At 43.6% G+C, this 22,114-nt stretch overlaps 1 protein-coding gene and 1 pseudogene across 1 annotated transcript in view; one reads left to right on the forward strand and one right to left on the reverse strand.

Moving 5' to 3' along the window:
- Positions 1-22,114, forward strand: part of MTCL1 (microtubule crosslinking factor 1) — a 124,044-nt gene that overhangs the window by 30,808 nt on the left and 71,122 nt on the right. The window lies entirely within an intron of this gene.
- Positions 9,770-10,236, reverse strand: LOC111721864 (annotated as a pseudogene).

The raw sequence follows: 22,114 nt of genomic DNA on the forward strand, positions 1-22,114 counted from the left end.
TGCCTGTGTATGTGCGTGTGTGTGCTGTGTGTGTGCCTGTGTATGTGCGTGTGTGTGCTGTGTGTGCCCTGTATGTGCGTGTGTGTGCTGTGTGTGTGCCTGTGTATGTGCGTGTGTGTGCCTGTGTGTGCCTGTGTATGTGCGTGTGTATGTGTGTGTGTGCCTGTGTATGTGCATGTGTGTGCGTGTGTGCCTGTGTATGTGCGTGTGTGCCGTGTGTGTGCCTGTGTATGTGCCTGTGTATGTGCTGTGTGTGTGCCTGTGTATGTGCGTGTGTGTGCTCTGTGTGTGCCTGTGTATGTGCGTGTGTGTGCTGTGTGTGTGCCTGTGTATGTGCTGTGTGTGTGCCTGTGTATGTGCCTGTGTATGTGCTGTGTGTGTGCCTGTGTATGTGCGTGTGTGTGCTGTGTGTGTGTCTGTGTATGTGCGTGTGTGTGCTGTGTATGTGCATGTGTGTGCTGTGTATGTGCATGTGCATGTGCGTGTGTGCTGTGTGTGTGCCTATGTATGTGTGTGTGCGTGCTGTGTGTGTGCCTGTGTATGTGCTGTGTGTGCCATGTATGTGCGTGTGTGTTCTATGTGTATGTGTGTGTGTGCTGTGTGTGTGCCATGTATGTGCGTGTGTGTGCCTGTGTATGTGCTGTGTGTGTGCCTGTGTACGTGAATGTGTGTGCTGTGTGTGTGCCTGTGTATGTGCGTGTGTGCCTGTGTATGTGCGTGTGTGTGCTGTGTGTGTGCCCTGTATGTGCGTTTGTATGTGTGTGTGTGTGCTGTGTGTGTGCCTGTGTATGTGCTGTGTGTGTGCCTGTGTATGTGCGTGTGTGTGCCGTGTGTGTGCCTGTGTGTGTGCCTGTGTATGTGCTGTGTGTGTGCCTGTGTATGTGTGTGTGTGTGCCGTGTGTGTGCCTGTGTATGTGCTGTGTGTGTGCCCTGTATATGCGTGTGTGTGCTGTGTGTGCCTGTGTATGTGCATGTGTGTGCCTGTGTATGTGCGTGTGTGTGCTGTGTGTGTGCCGTGTATGTGCGTGTGTATGTGCGTGTGTGTGCTGTGTGTGTGCCGTGTATGTGCATGTGTATGTGCGTGTGTGTGCCGTGTATGTGCCTGTGTATGTGCTGTGTGTGCTGTGTGTGTGCGTGTGTGTGTGCCTGTGTGCTGTGTGTGTGCCGTGTATGTGTGTGTGTTGCTGTGTGTGTGCCTGTGTATGTGCGTGTGTGTGTTGTGTGTGTGCCTGTGTATGTGCGTGTGTGTGCTGTGCGTGTGCCTGTGTATGTGCCTGTGTATGTGCGTGTGTGTGCTGTGTATGTGCCTGTGTATGTGCCTGTGTATGTGCCTGTGTATGTGCGTGTGTGTGCTGTGTATGTGCCTGTGTATGTGCCTGTGTATGTGCCTGTGTATGTGCATGTGTGTGCCGTGTATGTGCCTGTGTATGTCCGTGTATGTGCCTGTGTATGTGCGTGTGTGTGCCGTGTATGTGCGTGTATGTGCCTGTGTGTGTGAGTGTGTGTGCCCATGGGTGTGCATGTGCGTGTATCTTTATAAGGATGCTAGTCGTGTTGGATTAGGTGTGACTGCCTCTTAGCTTGATCACTCTGTGAGGACTCTATTCCCAAATAAGGTCACATTCACCAGTATGGGGTGGGTGGAACTTGAACAGCTCTTTTTGGGGATACAGTTCAGCCCCAGGGCTGAAGTGAGCACGGATGTGGAGAGTGAGCCGAGGAATTCTGGCGGGTGTCCGACACTCTGCCCTGACGTGAGCACGGCATTGGTGGGCTTGTGTTTGCTGTTCTTTTTTCCCCTTAGTAATCCATTCGTGTTGTAGCTTCCCTGAATGGTTCCAGATGGCCAGCTTGAGCAGCAGCGCGTCCTCCCTGTGTCTTCCTCGTGTGTCCCACACTGACTGTGGACTGTGAGGAGGGCTGGCTGGGTATGGCCTGTATGCACCAGCTCCCCTTCCTCCCTCCTGGTCATGTGGCCAGGGTCACTGGTCTTCAGTCCCAGAGCAGACCCCTCAGGACTGCCCTGGGCCACTTCTCCCAGAGCCCTGCACGCGCTCAGCTCCCTTTGTGGAAGAGTCCCTGGTCCTGCCCCTCTTCTTTCCCTTCCCCTGGCCCACGCTGAGCGGAGGTGCCCAGAACCACACACCAGACCTGTGGCTGTGGCCCAGGACTGACCCCTGTGCTGGTTCCTTCCCTGTAGTTGGTTTTGCCCAAGGCAGGTCTTCTTGAAGTGGCCACACAATGGCCACTCCCAGGCTGAGAAATCTCTGGAAACTCACTTCTTTCTGAATGAAGTTAAACCTCTTAGCCTGGCACTAGGCCTCCCTCACCCTGGCCGAGCTGTCCTCCCACCTGGTCTCCCATCCCATTCCCAAGAACCCCTGTCCACTGGCCTCAGGCAGGGTCCGTCCGCTCCCCTCTGCTCACTAAAGCTTTTGTCACACGCAGCCTGGTTTTATTTGGATGGCAGTCTCCACATCTCTGCTGGGTCCTCAGCACCATGAAGGCAGGGACTGTCTTGAATTCATTTTTGCCTCCATCACTGTGGAGTAGCCCTTAGCACACAGTAAAACTCTGAGTGTTTGTTGAATGCACAAATGAATGGGTGAGTGACTAGCTGTACGCAAACTGTAACTAACAGTGGGCCCAGTCACGGGGGATGAGGGATCAAACACACAATGTTGATCCAGAGTAATTTTTTGGAATTAAAACATTTCTACTTCAAATTTCTTAAAACTCCCCATGATTTCTGCTTGCTTTTTATGGACAGTGAAGTACTTTATGTGGTAGTACAACATATATAACAAACAAAGTAAACCCCCATTGGGAAAAAGTATTAAACAGAAACTTAATGAAACCAAACATTTATAACAAAGAAAAAGAATAGTAGATGGAAAGGAGGTGTGAAAATTCAGAGCTACAGAAAAATGACACGGGCTCACCTTTTCAGAAGCGAAGGCACAAGATGTGCATATGATGTATATATTTCTGTCAGAGCTAGGGAAATGTACTAATCTATTAGTAGGGTCTTCAGAATTTCTTTTTTAACAGTAGTTCGGGGGTCCTTTTAGGAAGGAAGCCATGTGGTTTATAAACTGGAACCAACAGGAGATCCTTGTGTCTTATGGCCAGGTGATCTCAGCTCTTTCACAATCACCTAAGAAATTTCATCTTTTCAAAGCAGTTTCTTGAGCACAAGGACAGACAGGGTGTCCTCTGTCAGCTCTGCTACCACATAACTGCTGCCCTCAACATGGCACGCCTCATCTCTACTTTTAGTTCTGTTATAAATGGAGACCCTGGACTTGCCTCAGATGACCTTATGAGCTATTTGGCCACTTACCTTATTTGTCTGGCTGCAAGGAAAGGCGGAGCTTTTGATCAGCCAGCAGCATTTTCAGTTTCAGGGACATTCTTGTGTAGTATCAGGAAAGCCTGTTGGAGAATAGCAGGTGTCCCTGAATGCCCCTCCCTGTGCCCCACCTCAGGTCTTAGCAGGAAATGCACTGTGTTGGGGTCTGGAGGACAGTGGTGAGAGGTGAGGAGCCAGCCAGCCTGGGGCTGTGAGCCAGGAAGCACCCAACAGCAGGGAACACAAGATGGGGAGGGGCCCAGTGGCTGCCTGGGTGTTCGTGGGAGCCCCTCTGGAGACAGTGCATACCACAGGAGCACCTTACAAGGGGAGTGGCAGTGTCAGGTTGTACCTTTAGAAGAGGAGGGGCAGTATAGTGGAGTGAGATGAGAGGGCTCCCTAAAAGGCGTGGCTGGGATCTGAGCCAGCCAGATGTGGGCGATGGGCAGCTCCAGACAGGATTCTGCCCATTTGCACACAGTGTCATGCACTGGCCCTGGCAGAGGGCCTCTGTGGAGAGGGCTTAGAGGACACGGGATCTTGTTCTGTGGCTTGATAGCTGTGTGGGGTACCTGCTTAGTGACTGGACCTAATTTCAACTATGAAATTGAGATATCAGGGCCTGCTTCATAAGCTTGTTAAGATGTTTTGATGAGATAAAGCTTTGGGGTGGCGCCTGTGGCTCAGTGGGTAGGGTGCCAGCCCCATAAACCAAGGGTGATGGGTGCAAACCCAGCCCTGGCCAAACTGCAAAAAAAAAAAAGAAAGAAAGAAAGAAAGAAAGAGAAAGAGAGATAAAGCTTTGGTCTGAGAGTGATGTATATCTGCCACTAAGACTAATCTAAAACTGGATTTGGGGCTGGGGATGGTGGCTCACACCTACAATCCTAGCACTCTGGGAGACTGAGGCAGGGGGATCCCTTGAACTCAGGAGTTCACAACCACCCTGAGCAAGATTAAGACTCTGATTCTATTAAAAATAAAAAAACTAGCCAGGCATGCTGGTGGGGCCTGTAATCCCAGATACTTGGGAGGTTAAGGCAGGAGGATTGATTAATCTCAGGAGTTTGAGGTTGCTATAAGCTATGATGCCAAGGCATTCTACCAAGGGTGACAAAGTGAAGCTCTGTTTCAAGAATGGTAATAAAAAAATAATAATAATAAACCTGGATTTCGAATTCGTTTCTGCTTACACATAGGGAATGTTAACGTTGTTAGCTGGATGACAGTGTCATTTGACATCTCCCTAGTGTGACTGCCAATGCCAAACAGGCCTGGAGGCCACCCCCACCTGCTGCCCTCTGTGACCTGGGCCCTGGGTATCTGGTGTGTCTGGTATCTGTGTAGTGTGTGTTTGTCACCTGGCTGGCTGGATCTGTGGAGGGAGGAAGGAAGTTTCTATCTCCTGATCAGATGGAGGGCAGGGAGAGATATTAAATGCTCCCCACTCTTCCTTGGGATTACAAGACTGGTCTCCAAATGCCTACATCCAGAGGACACAGTCCTATCAACAGCTTGAGGGCATTTTTCTAGACATAGGAGGAGTGGTAACAAGATTATTAACTTGTGTTTTGAATGCATTGCAGTCATAATCAGGCTTTTCATCTGATTTAACAGAGTCTGGGCTTGTGAGAATGCATTGTCTTCAGTTTAGTGAGGTGCTGTGCTGGAACAACTGAATTTATTTCAGGGAGTCACAAGATAGTCCCCTTTGGCTTGGCTGGGACCAAGGCCTGTGGAGCTACCTTCTATTTATACATCGATAGCATCACTGGCGAGCTGGCGTGAGCACTGGGGTCAGGCAGGCCGTGCGTCAGGACCAGGCCCTCATGTGCTTCGAGGAAGAGGAAGGCGTGGGCAGGTGCTCTGGGCAGCTGGGCCTCAGCAGGATGATGGGTGTGGCAGTCTGCGTGTGCACGATCCACATGCATGTCTCTTATCAGCACATGGACAATATGAGTCTGGATTCTGTTGAGAAGAAAATATTTGTGCAAAAAAGATTTGTCAGGCTTGGGCTGCTGCTGACTATGGACTTTCACTTGGGTGTTTTTTTAGAATCCTCAACATGTTTGGATATAGCTTGTGTGTGTTCTGTCAAAAGAAGGCTCCAAAGGGATATTTTGCTGGGCCCTGGTTCTCTGTTTTAAGTTTTGTTGTGTGTAGACACTAAACACGCTTCTTCCAGAGACCACCCAGGAGTGAAAAGTGGGATTTGGTCTGTGCTTCTGGGGATACAAATAAGGTTGCTGCTACTGTTCTGGGCTGTGCTCAAAAATGGGCCACCCGAATCCTTCCAGAATAGATTGGTGCTGTTTTGGAACAAGATAACTTGAATTTGGTGCTATAATTTCTCCCTGGGGTGCTATTTTTAACACTTGTGTCCCATACATCAGCGTTTACTTTTTGTTCTTGAAGGCTGCACTCTGTGCCCTTCAACGTCAAGGCGACCCAAGACGAACTTTCTCAGCGCTGCGAGTCACACGGGTCCAGAGCAGGGCGGGCGGATGTCGGAGCAGATATGGGGGCGCAGAATGAGATTGGCTGCTATTCTGGAAGAAGGAGGCGTTGCAGTGAAACACAATAATCTTTTTTTGTTGTTATGAAGATTAGAGCAGAAGGCTGAGAAATCTCTGGATTGGGACATATGGAGCCATTGTGATTCTCTTTTGAAAGTTATTTCATTGACCTGGGCAGGAGGGATGAAGACCTGGATGAGAATACTGATGCCAGAAATAGGAGGAAAGATAAATGTGGAGGCATCTTGAGAGAAGGCTGTGGATGGATCTGTCAGCCTGCAAGGAAGGGCGGGGTAGGGATTGAGAGGACCCCAGAGCTTGACTCGGGGGTGTCCTGCCGACAGAAAGGCGGAGGCTGGTTTGGGGAGAAGGGGACCAGGTCAGGTTGGCTGCTGATTAGGTTTATGTTGAGTAAGATGTAAATATTGTGATTCTTCATAAACGTTATCTGAATATTAGAAATATTGAGCTTTGTAAAATTTGTTCAAGTTTTCTATTTTATTTATTTTTTAAATTTTCTCTATACATGTACATGTGTTTATTTGGTTTCCACTTTTTGCCTTCTCAAAATTAAAAAGGCTTAAAATTTAATAACAATAACAATGTTTAAGATAAGGACTAGAAATAAAAACCTTGTAAAGAATGAACGAAGATAAATACATTCAGAAAAGAAATCAGACGAGTGCTACAATGAAATATTGAGCAATAATAATAATGCAAAAAAGTGACATTCACATTGTCAAATAAGAGTATGTCTATTATAGAAGGCTTTGACTCTGAGGTTCAGTATGGAGTCATCAGTTAACTTCTTATTTTTTATTCCAGAGTCTCAAAAAATAGACAAATAATATTTCTAAATAAAAATAAAAGATAATTTCAAAAAACAGATTATACCAAATCTCATAGACAATAGAAAAAGAAGAAATACTTCAAAATCATTCTGCTTCATCTGGATACACCTGACATTAAAATTGGAAAAAATATATTATGAAGGGAAATTACAAACATATTTCACTTATAAATGAGGATGCAGTATCCTAAAGAACGTATTGACAAGTTGAATTAAAAATTAATGTTCGAGTAATGTACTTTGGTCAAAATTAAATCCAGTTTATGTGAGAATTAGTCACTATTTTCTTTTCTTTTTTTTTCCTTTCCTTTCCCTCACCCCCTCCCTCCTTCTCTCTCTCTGCTTTCCCCTTCCCCCATCCTCCACTGTGTCATTAATTGTCCTCATATCAAAGTTGAATACATAAGATTCATGCTTCTCCATTCCTGTGATGCTTCACTAAGAATAATGTTTTCCACCTCCATCCACGTTAATACAAATGCTTCAAAATCTCCATTTTTTAATGGCTGAATAGTATTCCATGGTATATATATACCACAGCTTGTTAATCCATTCCTGGGTTGAGGGGCATTTAGGCTGTTTCCACATTTTAACAATTATAAAGTGAGCTGAGATAAACAGTCTAGTACAAGTGTCTTTATAATAAAAGGGTTTTTTTTTTTTCCTTCTGGATAGATGCCCAGTAATGGGATTGCAGGGTCAAATGGGAGGTCTAGGTTGAGTTCTTTCAGGGTTCTCCATACTTCCTTCCAAAAAGGTTGTATTAGTTTGCAGTCCCACCAGCAGTGCAAAAGTGTTCCTTTCTCTCCACATCCGCGCCAGCATCTGAGGTTTTAAGATTTTGTGATGTGGGCCATTCTCACTGGGGTTAGATGATATCTCAGAGTGGTTTTAATTTGCATTTCTCTAATAATTAGGGATAATGAGCATTTTTTCATGTGTTTGCTAGGCATTCATCTGTTTTCTTTAAAGAAGGCTCTGTTCATCTCTTCCCCATTGATGTATGGGATTGTTGGTTTTTTTTCTTGTGGATTAATTTAAGTTCTGTATAGATCCTAGTTATTAAACTTTTGTCTGATTCAAAATATGCAAATGTCCTTTCCCATTGGGTAGATTGCTTTGGTTGTTGTCTCCTTAGCTATACAGAAGCTTTTCAGTTTAATTAAATCCCATTTGTTTATTACCGCTGTTGTTGCTGTTGCCACGACAGTCTTCTTAATGAAGTCTTTCCCGGACCGATATCTTCCAGTGTTTTTCCTATTCTTTCTTTGATTATTTTTATTGTTTCATGCCTTAAATTTAAGTCCTTTATCCATCTTGAATCAATTTTTGTGAGTGGAGAAAGGTGAGGGTCCAGTTTTGATCTTTTACATGTGGATATCCAATTCTCCCAGCACCATTTATTGAATAGGGAGTCTCTCCCCTAGTGGACACTCTTGTTTGGTTTATCAAAGATTATGTGGCTGTAAGTTGTTGGTTTCATTTCCTGGTTTTCTATTTGATTCCAAATGTCTCTGTCTCTGTTTTTGTGCCAGTACCATGTTGTCTTGATCACTATGGCTTTGTAGTACAGCCTAAAATCTGGTATGGCAATACCTCCGGCTTTGTTTTTATTACTAAGAACTGCCTTAGCTCTATGGGGTTTTTTCCTGGTTCCATACAAAATGCAGAATTATTTTTTCTAAGTCTTGAAAATACGATATTGGTATTTTAATAGGGATGGCGTTGAATCGGTAGATTGCTCTGGGAAGTATAAACATTTTAACAATGTTGATTCTTCCCAGCTATGAGCATGGTATGTTCTTCCATTGGTTGATGTCTTCTGCTATTTCCTTTCTTAGAGTTTCATCATTTTCTGTATAGAGTTCCTTCACCTCTTTTATTAGGTATATTTCATTTTCTTTGGGGCTATGGTGAAGGGAATTGTGTCCTTAATTAACCTCTCATCTTGACTGATGTTGGCGTATACAAAGGCAACTGAATTGTGGACATTGATTTTATATCTTGAGACATTACTGTATTTTTTGATTACTTCCAAGAGTCTTGAAGTTGAGTCTTTGGGGTTCTCTTAAGTATAAGACCATATCATCAGCAAAGAGGGAGAGTTTGACCTCCTCTGCTCCCATTTGAATGCCCTTTATTTCCTTGTCTTGCCTGATTGTATTGGCTAGAACTTCCAGCACTATGTTGAATAGTAATGGGGACAGAGGACAAGCTTGTCTGCTTCCAGTTCCAAGTGGAAGCTTTCAGATTAAGCTTTCAGTTTAACTCCATTCAGTAAAATATTAGCTGTGTGTTTGTCATAGATAGCTTCAATCAGTTTAAGAAATGTGCCAACTGTGCCTAAACTCTTCAGTGTTCTAATTAGAAAAGGATGCTGGATTTTATCAAGTGCTTTTTCTGCATCTATTGAGAGAATCATATAGGCTTTGTTTTTTGTTTTTTTTGGGGGGGGGGGTTTGACCAGGAGAAATAGCTTTATTTGGACTGAGAGTTGGATAATGAAAGTAGAACACGAAATCTCATATAGAGCTAAGGAGTAGAGACTAGGTTCCAATATGGCAGAGCTTGTCGACCACATGGATCTACCTCCCAACAACCCTGCAGTTAGTATAACCAATAAAAGTTCTTCTGGGAAGTAATACTTCCCACTAATTGCCCAAGTGTGCCAACATTACAAAAAAGATAGTTTTTTTCTTCATAGTTAAATTTCCACAACACCTCCCAACCACAAGTATTACAAAAGGAAGTAAAGAAAAATCACATTTTATAGATCTTAACCTTGTCTTTAGCATTTAGTTCAAAGGTCTTACCATCTTCAAGAAATAGTTCCCCTGCTAAACTCATCAGCTATAAGATCTATCCAAGCAGCAAGAAGAGACAGCCTTTCTAGCCCATAACAATCTTTTCCCATTTTCCCTAGCCAGTCAGGGCTGAACAGCAGAGTGAGGCTCAGGTGGGGGTAGGGGGTGCAAGGGGTAATTTCCACCAATACAACATGATATCTGAAGCTTGATGGGAGAGCAGAACTAGTGAGACTTGAGGGAAGAGTCCAGGCCCTGTATTCAGTCAGAGTCACTGCTGGAAGAGGAGGAAGAGGAGGAGGAGTGTTTGCCATGCTTGTGGTGTTTGTGCATCTTTTAATGAGCTTTCTTCATTTTCTTCCTCATCTTCTTGTCATTCGTCATTCCTGGTCCTAACATGCCAGGAGCCAAGGGATTCACAGGAAGCATTCCAGGAGCAGGAGGTGGGTATGGAGGAGGGTAGGGACCTGGGGGTTGGCATTCTGGATACCCTGGCTGTGGCACAGGATGAGGAGGCCCAGCTGGAGGAAAAGCTGGATTTCCCTGGGGAACTCCTGGGGGAGCAGGAATGGGGCCAAGAGGAAAGGCTGGATTGACAGGTTGTGGATAGGCAGGATTGGAACCTCCAGGGTACCCAATGTTAGGGGGATATGGATTTGGCCCTGGTTGCCCAGCATTGGGATTCCACATGTTTAGGTGTTTCCCCAAGCCTCTTCCTCCAAAAGACAAGCAAACAGAGATGCTAGCTCTCAGCCACTAAGGGACCTCAGCCCAGTAACCAGCAAAGAAGAAAACTGACGAGTCCAGATGGTCTGTCACCTTTCTACCACCAACTGGACTTGAGTCCTCCTCCTTCCAATCTTGGCTCTCACTTCCTGGTCACCCCCACCCCCATGCTTTGGCCCTTATAGACTTTGTTTTTGCTTCTGTTGATATGGTGCATAATGTTTATAGATTTACGTATATTAAACCAGCCTTGCATCCCTGGGATGAAACCTACTTGATCATGATGTATGACTTTTTTGATGATAAGCTGTAATCTGTTGGCTAGGATTTTGTTGAGAATTTTTGCATCTATATTCATTAGTGAAATTGGTCTAAAGTTCTCCTTTTTAGTTGGGTCTTTTCCTGGTTTTGGAATCAGGGTGATATTTGCTTCATAGAACATGTTGGGGAAGATTCCTTCCTCCTCAATTTTTTGAGATAATTTCTGGAGTACGGGAATAAGCTCTTCCTTGAAGATTTGATAGAATTCTGATGTGAAGCCATTCAGACCAGGGCATTTTTTTTTGTTGGGAGGTTTTTTATTGTTTCTTTGATCTCAGTGCTTGAAATTGGTCTGTTCAGGAGACCTATTTCATCTGCGCTAAGTCTAGGGAGAGGGTGTGATTCCAAATATTGATCCATTTCCTTCACATTGTCAAATTTCTGGGCATAAAGTTTCTGGTAGTATTCAGAGATAATCTCTTGTATCTCTGTAGCATCAGTTGTTATTTCCCCTTTATCATTTCTGATTGAGATGACTAGAGATTTTACTTTTTTATTTCTAGTTAGTCTGGCCAAAAGTTTATCTATTTTTTTCAAAAAACCAACTCCTTGTTTCATTAATTTTCTGAATGATGCTCTTGTTTTCAATTTCATTAATCTCTGATTTAATTTTGATATTTCTTTTCTTCTGCTATGTTTAGACTTAGATTGTTCTGCTTTTTCCAATTCCATAAGATGGCTTGTGAGTTTGTTGATGCACTCTCTTTCTGTTTTTCAAATGTAGGCTTCTAAAACGATAAATTTTCCTCTCAGGACTGCTTTTGCTGTATCCCATAGGTTTTGGTAGCTTGTGTCTTCATTGTGGTTATACTCAAGGCAGTTAATGATTTCCTTTTTTATTTCTTCCTGCACCCAACTATCATTCAGCATAAGGTTGTTTAACTTCCATGCCTTTGTGTGAGTTTTGAACATTTTTGTTGGAGTAGAGTTCCACCTTTAGTGCCTTGTGATCTGAGAAGATGCAAGGTAGAATTCCAATTCTTTTGATTCTGTTGAGGTTTGTTTTGTGTCTTAGGATATGATCAATTTTGAAAAATGTTCCATGGGATGATGAGAAGAATGTATATTCTTTATCTTTAGGATGGAGTGTTCTATATACGTCTATCAAGCACAGTTATTTGAAGGTCTCATTTAAATCTCTAATATCTTTATTTAATTTCTGTTTAGAGGATCTGTCCAGCTCTGAGAGAGGGGTGTTAAAGTCATGGTGTTATAAGATATCATATTGCTCAGACTAAACAAGGTCTGTTTCAAGAATCTGGAAGCATTTAAATTGGGTGCATAAATATTTAGAATTGAAATGACTTCTTGTTATATTTTTTCTTTGACCTATATGAAGTGACCATCATTGTCCTTTATGACTTTAGTTGCTTTAAATCCACATGTATCTGAAAATAAGATTGCAACCCCTCTTTTCTTCTGAATTCTATTTGCATAAAAAATTGACTCCAACCCTTAACTCTGAGTTTTAATTTGTCTTTTGAGGTGAGGTGTGTTTCCTGCAGACAGCAAATAGATGGCTTGTGTTTTTTAATCCAATCAGCCAATCTATGCCTCTTCAGTGGGGAATTCAAGCCATTGACATTTATTGAGATAATTGATAAGTGTGGTTGCGTTCTATTCATCTTATTTTGTGAAAGTCCATTGCTTATTTTTGTCTTCTGCATCTTTGTGGAAACTAGGTTCTGTCCTTTAATTTCTCAGTGTTTACTTAGCTGAAGGTCCATTGTGATGGTCAGTGTGTAGAACAGGTAGAAGTATTTCCTGTCAAGCTGGTCTTGTTGTGGCAAATTTCCTCAATGTTTGCATATCAGTAAAAGATTTGATTTCTCCATCAATTTTAAAGCTTAGCTTAGCGGGATATAGAATTCTGGGCTGGAAATTGTTCTGTGTAAGTAGATTAAAGATAGATGACCATTGTCTTCTGGCTTTAAAAGTTTCATTAGAGAAGTCCACGGTCACCCTGATAGATTTATCCCTGTAGGTCAGTTGGCACTTACCCCTGGCAGCTTGCAAAATCTTTTCTTTTGTCTTGACTTTAGATAGATTCATCACAATGCGTCTTGGAGAAACTTGATTAGAGTTGAGACAACCAGGGGACCGATATCTGAAAGGAGTATGTCAAAATCTTTGGTAATATTTGGGAAATTTTCATTATAATATTCTCTAGAATGGCTTCCATTCCTCTGCGGCATTTTGTTTGTTTGTTTGGTTGGTTGGTTGTTTTAGTTTTTTAGGCTAGGGCTGGGTTTGAACCCGCCTCCTCTGGCATATAAGGGTCAGCACCCTACTCCTTTGAGCGACTGGCACCACCCCAACTCTGGGGCATTCTTCTTCCTCTTCTGAGATTCTGTAACTCGTATGTTTGAATGTTTCTTAAAGTTCCATAATCCTGTCAGTGAAAATTCTGCTTTTTCTCTCTTCTTTTCTGCCTCTTTAACTGTCTGAGTTATCTCAAGAGCAAGTTTTCTATTTTAATATTTCAACTTCCACATAACTAGCTGCATAATAGTGAAGTTATCAACGTAACTTTAAATAGGTTTTTTTTTTAAACTTTTATGGCTTTCTTTAGCAACAATGAGTTGGTTTTTCATGTTTGATTGGAAGGAAAAATTTAAAAAGGCTTGGTCTGGCTCTTTATCTCAGAAGAAAGCAGATGGAATAGCAAGTTAAACAAAGAGTGAAAATGTTTCCAGTCTCAGATGTGCTGAGTTTTTATGCCACAGACACATAGAGAACTTTCAAGGTTTGGGGTGGTAGCTGTTTAAAAATCTTACTCATTACTGTCTCTGTTGTGAAACCCAATAGATTGATATTGAAAAATAGGGCCACAGATAAGATCTAGAAATGATGGTTAATTAATCCAATCACTTACCAAGTATTAAGGAGCTGCTACTGGGGTGCAGGTGCCCTATTGCCAGGTGTGTAGCCTATTCTGCAAATAGCTTGGCTCCTGCCTCCAACAGACAAGGTGAGGAAGGAGGTTCTGTCTTTGCCCAGTGCACGGTAGACTGTAACAAGACATAAGTACAGTGTCACGGGGAACTGGGCACAAGAAACTGCAGAGAAGATGGTGGGCAACAGCCAGATGCATGGACATGTCACCTTATCTACCCTGGCCTTTCTCTCCTACTACTGCAAAGAGAACGGGTGGAACTGGGCCAGAGTTGGAGGCTGAGAGCCTGTTGGTCTTAGGCTGTAAGACCAGCTGTCCTCAGCAGAGCCAGGGGAGCCCTCACGAGGGATGAGAGTAGAACAAATAGGCCAAACTCCTGGTCGGGCTTTGGAGTTGCCTGGCTGCTTTTACGCTGTCATGGACAGAAGTCATTGTGCACGCTCATAGTTGGACATAGAGGAGCCCAATGTGGGTGAGAAGGTTTTCACAAAATGTTAAAATCACATTTTAAAATATCAAATGTCAAACTGTAGAGTTAGAGGCATGGCTTTCTAATCTAGTTGTTTTCCTTTTACTCAACTATAAAGTCAATTAAAAAAAATTGGAGACACCCATTTGAAATAAAGATATTGAGAGATCTGGGACTGCATTTAACCCTACTTACAAGCTACCATACTAGGCTGTTGCTCTTCCTCAGATCCTGGGGGAAGATAGGAGACACCTGAGTCCCAGACAAAGGTCTTCATTACCCAGGGCACAGCAGGCAGCATCAGCACAGTCAGATCCCCTTGTCCCCAGGTCCAGTGAGCATAACCCGATGAATTTAGATGGATGCTGTGCACACAGTGAGATGGGGTCCCAGCTGAGAAACAGGGAGCTGGGAGGACCCACTACTTAATAGGTATTTTGTAGTAAGCATGACTGCTCTTTGCTGTAGAGGAAAACAGTCACTCAAGGTTGCTCACTGTCAACACTGGCCTGAGGAATGGTCCAGGTGAAGACGGGCCCATGGCACCCTCAGTAGGATGTGTGGGAGTGTGAGAGACCCAGGGAAACTGTCTCCTAATGACATAAAATTATAAAAATCACCATCACCATATGTTAGGTAGGAATCTGAGAGGAGTGTTACAATTTGTGACTATTTAATACAGGATTGTTTCATAGAATGTAACTTGCTTATATGTAGTATGCCTCAAATTTGAAATACTATATATGTTAAGTCTTATTTCAAACTATGTACAAATTTTATTGCTTTCCCTCAGACTTATGGGATAAGCAACTGCTTAAAAATTTTTCCTTCCCCATTTCCTTCATCTCTCCCTTATTTTTAAACAAGCATCCATAAAATAACCCCTATATGCATAACACCCTACCAGGTGCTCCTGGGAATATGGAAGATGTAAATGACGTAGTCTTTGACCTTGGCTTTTTATAATAACATATTAGAATGATGAGATAGCCATATGGGAAACAACCAAAATAAATCTGTCAGCCCCAACACTAGTATTTAGTCCTTGATTCTGTTCCCTAAACAAGTTGAAGTTTAATAAGTGATGGTCTCAGTAGTAAGGTCACTCTCTAACTGTGACCTTGTAACATGTACATGCAGTCTTTACTCTTTATGATAATGAAGTAGCAGTGATGTCAGAGAGAAAAGTGAACTGAATCATTTAGTAGAATTTCTACCAAGAATGGTGACATAGGCCAGGTGTGGTGATTCATGCCTGTAATCCTAGCACTCTGGGAGGTGGACACTGGTGGATTGCTTGAGCTCAGGAGTTGGAGACAAGCCTAAACAAAAGTGAGACCCAGTCTCTACTGAAAAACTAGACAGGCATTGTGGTGGGTACCTATAGTTCCAGGTTCTTAGGAGGCTGAGGCAAGAGAATTGGTCAAGCCCAAGACTTTGAGGTTGCTGTAAGCTATGATGCCACGGCACTTTACCCAGGATGATTGAGTGAGATTCTGTTTAAATAAATAAATAAAATTAAAAATAATTTTTTAAAAAGGAATGGTTACATAGTTTTTACTTTGTCTGTGTTTTTGTGACTCCAGCCACTCTGGCTCTTCCTAGCTATAGTTTAGCGGCATGCAGTTTTGCAAAGTGTCTGCCACCTGAACTTACCCTCTGTGTGTGTGTGTTTTCAATTTTCTGTGTCTTGTGTTCCCTCTTGCTTTCCATTCCTGTCTGTCTCTCTGGTGTATGAGTGTAGGAGTGGAAAGAGGGTTCAGTTCTTCAGGCTTTTTGATGGAAAGAGGATAGCTCAGGTGGAGTACGCTGAAAAAGCCTCCCCAGCTCTGTGCAGATCGTTTGATCTGTCTACGTTACACTTTCAAAGAGACCCCCTGGCTGTGAGCAGCCTAGCACTTAACCAGTTCATGTTTGCTCCTGCAAGGCAGGGGGCGCTTATCCTGAATCACTGAAGACATTACTTTGGAGTCCCTGGGTAACTTTTCTGTGCAAGTGGCCACATTAACTCTACAGCACATTTGAGTAAAGCTGCACATCATACCAAATGCTTCCATGCCATGTCCTCACTACCACTCTGTGAGTTAAGTGGTAACTTCTGTGCGTGGGACAGAAGTTCCTTCTGTGACTCAGAGTCACCAGAGGACTTGTCCAAGGTTACACAAGTGATAAGGCAAGCACCAAGACTCAGGCCCTCTAATGCCAAGGTCACAAGTGCCTTTTTGAGGTTTTTTGTTATTTAACCAGGATTTATTGGAGATGAAAATGACCACATCAGCACAAAACACCAGTGTTTTGTCCTTGATTCTGTTTCCTAAACAAGCTGGAGTTTAATAAGTGATTGGTGCAGTGGTGAGATCACTCTCTAACCTTGACCTTGTAGTATGTATGTGAGATATTTACTCTTTATGAAAAAGTGATGAACCAAGCCAGTATCCGTTCTGCCAGGAGCACTGCAAGGACATCTTACACTCTTCCCATCTCTTTCTTTGGGACCAGCTCTGTCCCAGAAAACCTCCTTGAGGCTACTGTAGCTTATGAGAGTTCCAGGACATCTCTCAGGAGGGCCCTGTGATAACTTGACCTATTTCATGGCAGTTTATGATTATTTTTAATAACTAAACCACTTCTGAAAAGACAGTGGCTCATGCCTGTAATCCCAGCCCTTTGGGAACCCAAAGCAGGAGAATTGCTTGAACCTGGGAGTTTGAGGTTTCAGAGATCTGTGATGATGCCAGTGCATTCTATCTTAAGCAACAGAGCAAGACCCTGTCTCAAAAAACAAAAATAAAGGCCAGGTGTAGTGGCTTATGCCTGTAATCCTAGCACTCTGGGCAGATGGATTGCTTGAGCTCAGGAGTTCGAGACCAGCCTGAGCAAGACTGAGATTGCCATCTCTACTAAAAATAGAAAAACTAGCTTGGGCAGTGTGGTGGGATCCTGTAGTCCCAACACTTGGGAGGCTGAGGTAAGAGATCTGTTGAGCCCAAGAGTTTCAGGTTGCTGTGAGCTATGATACCACAGCACCCTATCCAGGGTGACAGAGTGAGATTCTGTCTCAAAAAATAAAAAAATAAAAATACAAACCATCATTTTCTTTGAAAGAACACAGTCTTGTAAAATCTACCAAAAGTCTGTTCTTGGGGAATGAATGTGGAGCAGGACCTGATCATGGAGGTTACGCAGTAGGTTATAAAACATGCCTTGAATATGATTTCTTTCTGCTTTTGTTGTTTGTTTGTTTCCGTTTTTTGTTTGTTGAGACAATTCTTACTCTGTTGCCCCAGGCTAGCATGCTGAGGCCTCAGCCTAGCTCATAGCAAACTCAAACTCCTGGGCTGGAGTCATCTTCCTGCTTCAGCCTCCCAAGTAGCTGGGACTACAGGGATTTGTCACTATACCCTGCTAGTTTGTATTTCTATTTTTAATAGAAATGGGGTCTCACTCTCAGGCTGGTCTCGAACTCCTGAGCTCAAAGTATCCCCTTGTCTTGGCCTCCCACAGTGCTAGGATTATAGGCATGAACCACCATGCCTGGCCGAATACAGTTCCTGTCATCACTTTTTAAGGTTTGTATTCAAACTAAGAATTACCACGCAAGCTTTGTCACACACCTGCAGGTTTCTTTGGCAGGGTCAGGCCTTTCTGGAGGTCGTCAGAACAGTGTGGTGACTTCTGATCCTTGTCACATTTCCATTACAGAAAGTGTGAAATTTCAGTCTTACTTAGCCATAAAAAAGGAGTACATATATCAAAGGCAAGAGATTCGAATTCTCATGTAGATAGTGTTAAGAATATTAAAGGAGAGAGGCAAACTTTTGGGAGAAAAGAAAAATTAGGCTATGCAAGGGAGGGAAAAAGGAGAGTATGAAAGATGAGAGTGTCTTTGTCTCTTTAGATGGTGATCTCCCTGTTGCACAGAACCCAGGCGTGGTCAGGGATGTGGGCAGGAAACAGAGTGTTCAAGAAGAAACCCAACGAGCTGTAGTGAATCCCCAAGGATGGAGGTCATGGGCAAGTTCTCCCCCAGAGCCCTTCCATGTGAAGTCAGCTGGATTTTTATCTACTTCTAGTGACGGTGGTTGTCCAGGACTCTAGCCCCTAATTGATTTGCGTCTAGCAGGGCAAAGGGGAGGTGCCTGACCCCCCAGTGGTGGGTGAGGGGAAGAGCATTAGCGTTGTAGAATAGTCAGCCAGAGAATCACAACGTGGGATCCCTGAAGGCTTATGGGATGGTTCCTTGACCTATAGCCTATCAATTCCATTTAAGAAGGTAGGCAACAGAACAATATTTTTTCTAAACGAGTAACTGGGAGTTAGGAAATACTAGTTGTCCCACTGTTAAGTGCCATGGGCCACTGCAGTATTTTCATCCTAGGTTTAAAACTCCCAGGATTTTAGAAATTCATAGCCATCTATTATATAGTGATTGGCTCTATTTATTTAAGTATTACTTTAAGTTCTAGCTTCTCCAGGGAAAAATTTTATTTTCATGCATACACAATGTGGCATGTCTCTCTGTGTAAAGATGCTGGACCAGTGGACAGTCACTGCAGGAGCTGAAAGACGTGTGTCCTGGTTGTTCTGGTTGCCAGAAGACTTCCTATGGACTATGCATCAGGCAATTTAACTGCAGAAGGGCTCTTTTAGGAATGTTCCCGTGATACCTTGTATAGAAAATAAGGGTCAGAAACAAAAATAGAGAAGACTAGGGAGCAGGAAAAGGTGTGAAAGGCCCAGTGCAAGTGTTTGCTGCCCACAGAGAATAAGTGAACTACGAGAAGGGACTTGGGGTCACAGCGGGGGTCTAGGATAGGAAGGAGCTATGTGTGCCTCAGCGTCTAACCCGGGTCACCCTGTGGGAGCATCAGTGGCAAATGCAAGGATGTGTTTGGAGACACATGCACAGAAAAAGGAGGGCATTTGCCTTTTTAAAATGCGTTGAGGAGCAGTGTCTTCTCATAAAGGTGGCCTGATAAAATTCCATAGTTCTTTAGAAGCAATAGATTTTTACTGAGTGTTAAGTATTCCCATTTTTCTTTCAACAGAAATCAATTCTTCTTCCTTTAGTTGTAGAACTGTGGGTTTGGCTAAGAAAGGTTTTAAAGACTGGCTCATCAGCTTTTTTAATCCAAGAAAGATGAAAGGAAATAGCACGAGCTCCTCCTCTGTGGTGTGTTTCCAGTAGTGACTTGGTAAAGTCCACGGGTGACGCCTGCTTTCCTCAGGAATTGTGTGGGACATGCCAGGGGCACAGCTCACCCTCCCCAGGTGGCCACTCCACACGACGTTCTCTTCCATAAATCTCAGCTGTGCCCCCTCTCCTGGGGCTCCCTGTAGGATTTGGGGTACCTACAGGCAATGGACACATTTTTAAGGCTGATTAGTTCTCATCTGCAGTGAACTTGGTGCTTCCGCCTTAGGGTCATAGTTAAGCTCTGGTCTTGCAAAAGCTGTCACCATGTTCCTTTATGCTATTGAAGTTTTCCCGAGGATTGTTTTTCTTTCTTTCTTTCTTTGTTTTGAGACAGAGTCTCACTCTGTGCCCTGGGAAGAGTGCTATGGCATCTAGCTCACAGCAATCTCAAATTTTTAGCCTCAAATGATCCTCTTGCCTCAGCCTCCCAAGTAGCTTGGACTACAGGCACCTGCCACAATGCCCAGCTAGATTTTCTGTTTTTAGTAGAGATGGATCTCGCTCTTGCTCAGGCAGGTCTCAAATTCCTGAGCTCAAGCAAACCTCCCACTTCGGCCTCCCAGAGCACTAGGATTATGGGTGTGAGCCATCGCGCCTGGCCTTTCCAGAGGTTTGTTAATGCTTATAACATATGCAGGTGCTCTCGAGGCCAGGGGGCCTCAGTGAACTGTGAATTCTTGGTTATTAGGTCTTTGTGATCAGACAGTAGATTTATAATAATGGACGGCACAAGGGCACAAAACCGTACTGTTTGCAAATTGTGCTGATACCCCAGAAACCAGTGACATGGTTTTCAAAGTAAGAGATGGAGATACTGCTAGGAATATGCAAGCCTAACCCTTTCTCCCAGTCCTTAATTCATTGTGAGACCACTTTCCTCTAGACTCTCACTGAGACCTTTCTAGTAGGAGAGTTGAAGAAGTCTCATTTGCCACAAACAACATAAGTATAATCGTGTAGGAAAAAAACATGTTTCAAAGAGCAGAAGGCCATAATGAGGCCCTTACTGCAAGGGAGTTGTCCTTCCCAGCCCAGGATTTTTAGAGAAGCATGTAATTGACATAGATTTCTAGGGAAGAGTGCAGTGGCCACAAAAGACTATGTAGTGACCTAGTTATTTCCAGTATCCTGGAAAATACCAGGTCTACCCAGGGTCCCAGGGCTGGAAGAACAGGAGCCAGGTTCACAACAGTGAGTGGTGCAAGGGGCCATGTCTGGGATTCTAGCTTTCTCCAGGGGGATGGAAAGGCATTTATGCTCACAGGGCCTCAGTGTCCTGGAGGGTGGGCTCTGGCTTACCTGAGCACGTTGGCTGGTGCTGTAAAGTAGGTCCCAGAGCGACTCCACTTGTATAAGGAACACGTGGAACCCTATTCACCCGCTTTGGAACCACCAAATAGCAAAGCTACAGCCTTTTGGCTTGGCAGTTCCTTGTTCTGTCTTCCAAAGTGCAGGTTAGCCTCACACATCTGGCTGGGACAGGAGAGCAGTCCACCTGGAGATGGACGGTGTTTCTGACCCAGTTTTCTCTCACAGTGGAGAGTCTCAGGCCATCAGGAAGAGACCAGGTTCAAATGCCAGCTGGGGCAGTGTGTAGAGTTCTCTCTTGGAGCCTGATAACGTCACACCTGAAACAAGAACATTACCAACTACCTCACATAGAGGTGTTAGCGTCAGAGACCTTGAATGTGAGGTGTTTGGCCACAGCGGACCATTCATCAGATGCCGAGCCTGTGCTGACTTACCTGGCTACTCTAAACAGAAGTGGAGGCATTGTCCCTTGGTGGAGACGTTGTCCTCTCCTCGAGGTCGGCCTGCTCACCCACGGAAGCAAATGCCAGGGCCGGGCCTGCTCCCTTGGGACAGAGGCTCGGTTCCAGCTCTGTCTCTAGAGCGGAACACAGTGCAGGGAATTTCCCTGTTTTCCTTCCTCCTTTTCTTACTTCCATTCTTTCCAATTTCCTTTACTCCTTCCCTCCTTTTTTCTTCCCATATGTCCATAAGGAGCAGTTTATTTGTGTGTGTACGTAAAGCAGTTACAGGATATTATAAAAGATCCTCCTGCATTATTTCCAACAAGTTTTAAGATTTTACAACCTTGGCAGTGCCCATAGCTTGGTGGGTAGAGCACCAGCCACATACACTGAGGCTGGGGGATTCGAACCCAGCCCAGGCCAGCTAAACAACAATGGCAACTGCAACAAAAAAGCAGCCACGCATTGTGGTGGATGCCTGTAGGCCCAGCCACTTGGGAGGCTGAGGCAAGAGAATCACTGAAGCCCAAGAGTTTGAGGTTGCTGTGAGTTGCGACACCGTGGCACTCTACCCAGGGTGACAGCTTGAGACTCTGTCTCAAAAAAAAAAAAAAAATTACGATTTTACAGAAAATCGAAATTTCTCCCACTAGTGTTCTCTGGTAAATTTTAGAAATATTTTTCCACAGATGAATTAAGGAATGAGAAATTTGTTTTTTATGAAGAAACCATTCATGTAATAGTCGGTTAACATACACTGATTTGAAATGGCAACAGAAGAGAAACTATTTTTAGAGATAGAATAAAATAAAAGTTTAAAATGTGGGCCATGATTTAAAAAAAAAAAAGTAAGGTCTTTGGAGAGAAAACTTGCTAAAGTTTTGATCGCTGTTTAAAAGCTACCTTCAAAACATTTATTAAAAGTATGAGTCTGTCTGAATGTATATTTTACAGATTAAAAACAGTGCTAACTAATCTTAGCTTTTCAGCCATAAAAGGAGAGGAAGGAGAATGTATAGAACTGTACTCACAGAAAGTGCCATAAATCGCGGGATTGCATAGTGACACTCCAAATGTTAGCTATAGTGATCCATATGCACAGCTTTGTTAGGGTCCTTTTTATGACTCATGAAATAGACTATTTTGTTTGTAATTAGCATTTTTAAAAATTGTGGTAAATATACATTGCAATAAAGTTACCATTTTAATTAATCCCTTTTAAGCATATC

Source organism: Otolemur garnettii, unplaced genomic scaffold, assembly GCF_000181295.1.
Source record: "Otolemur garnettii isolate 467f Iridium unplaced genomic scaffold, OtoGar3 scaffold00193, whole genome shotgun sequence".
Taxonomy (NCBI): Eukaryota; Metazoa; Chordata; class Mammalia; order Primates; family Galagidae; genus Otolemur; species Otolemur garnettii.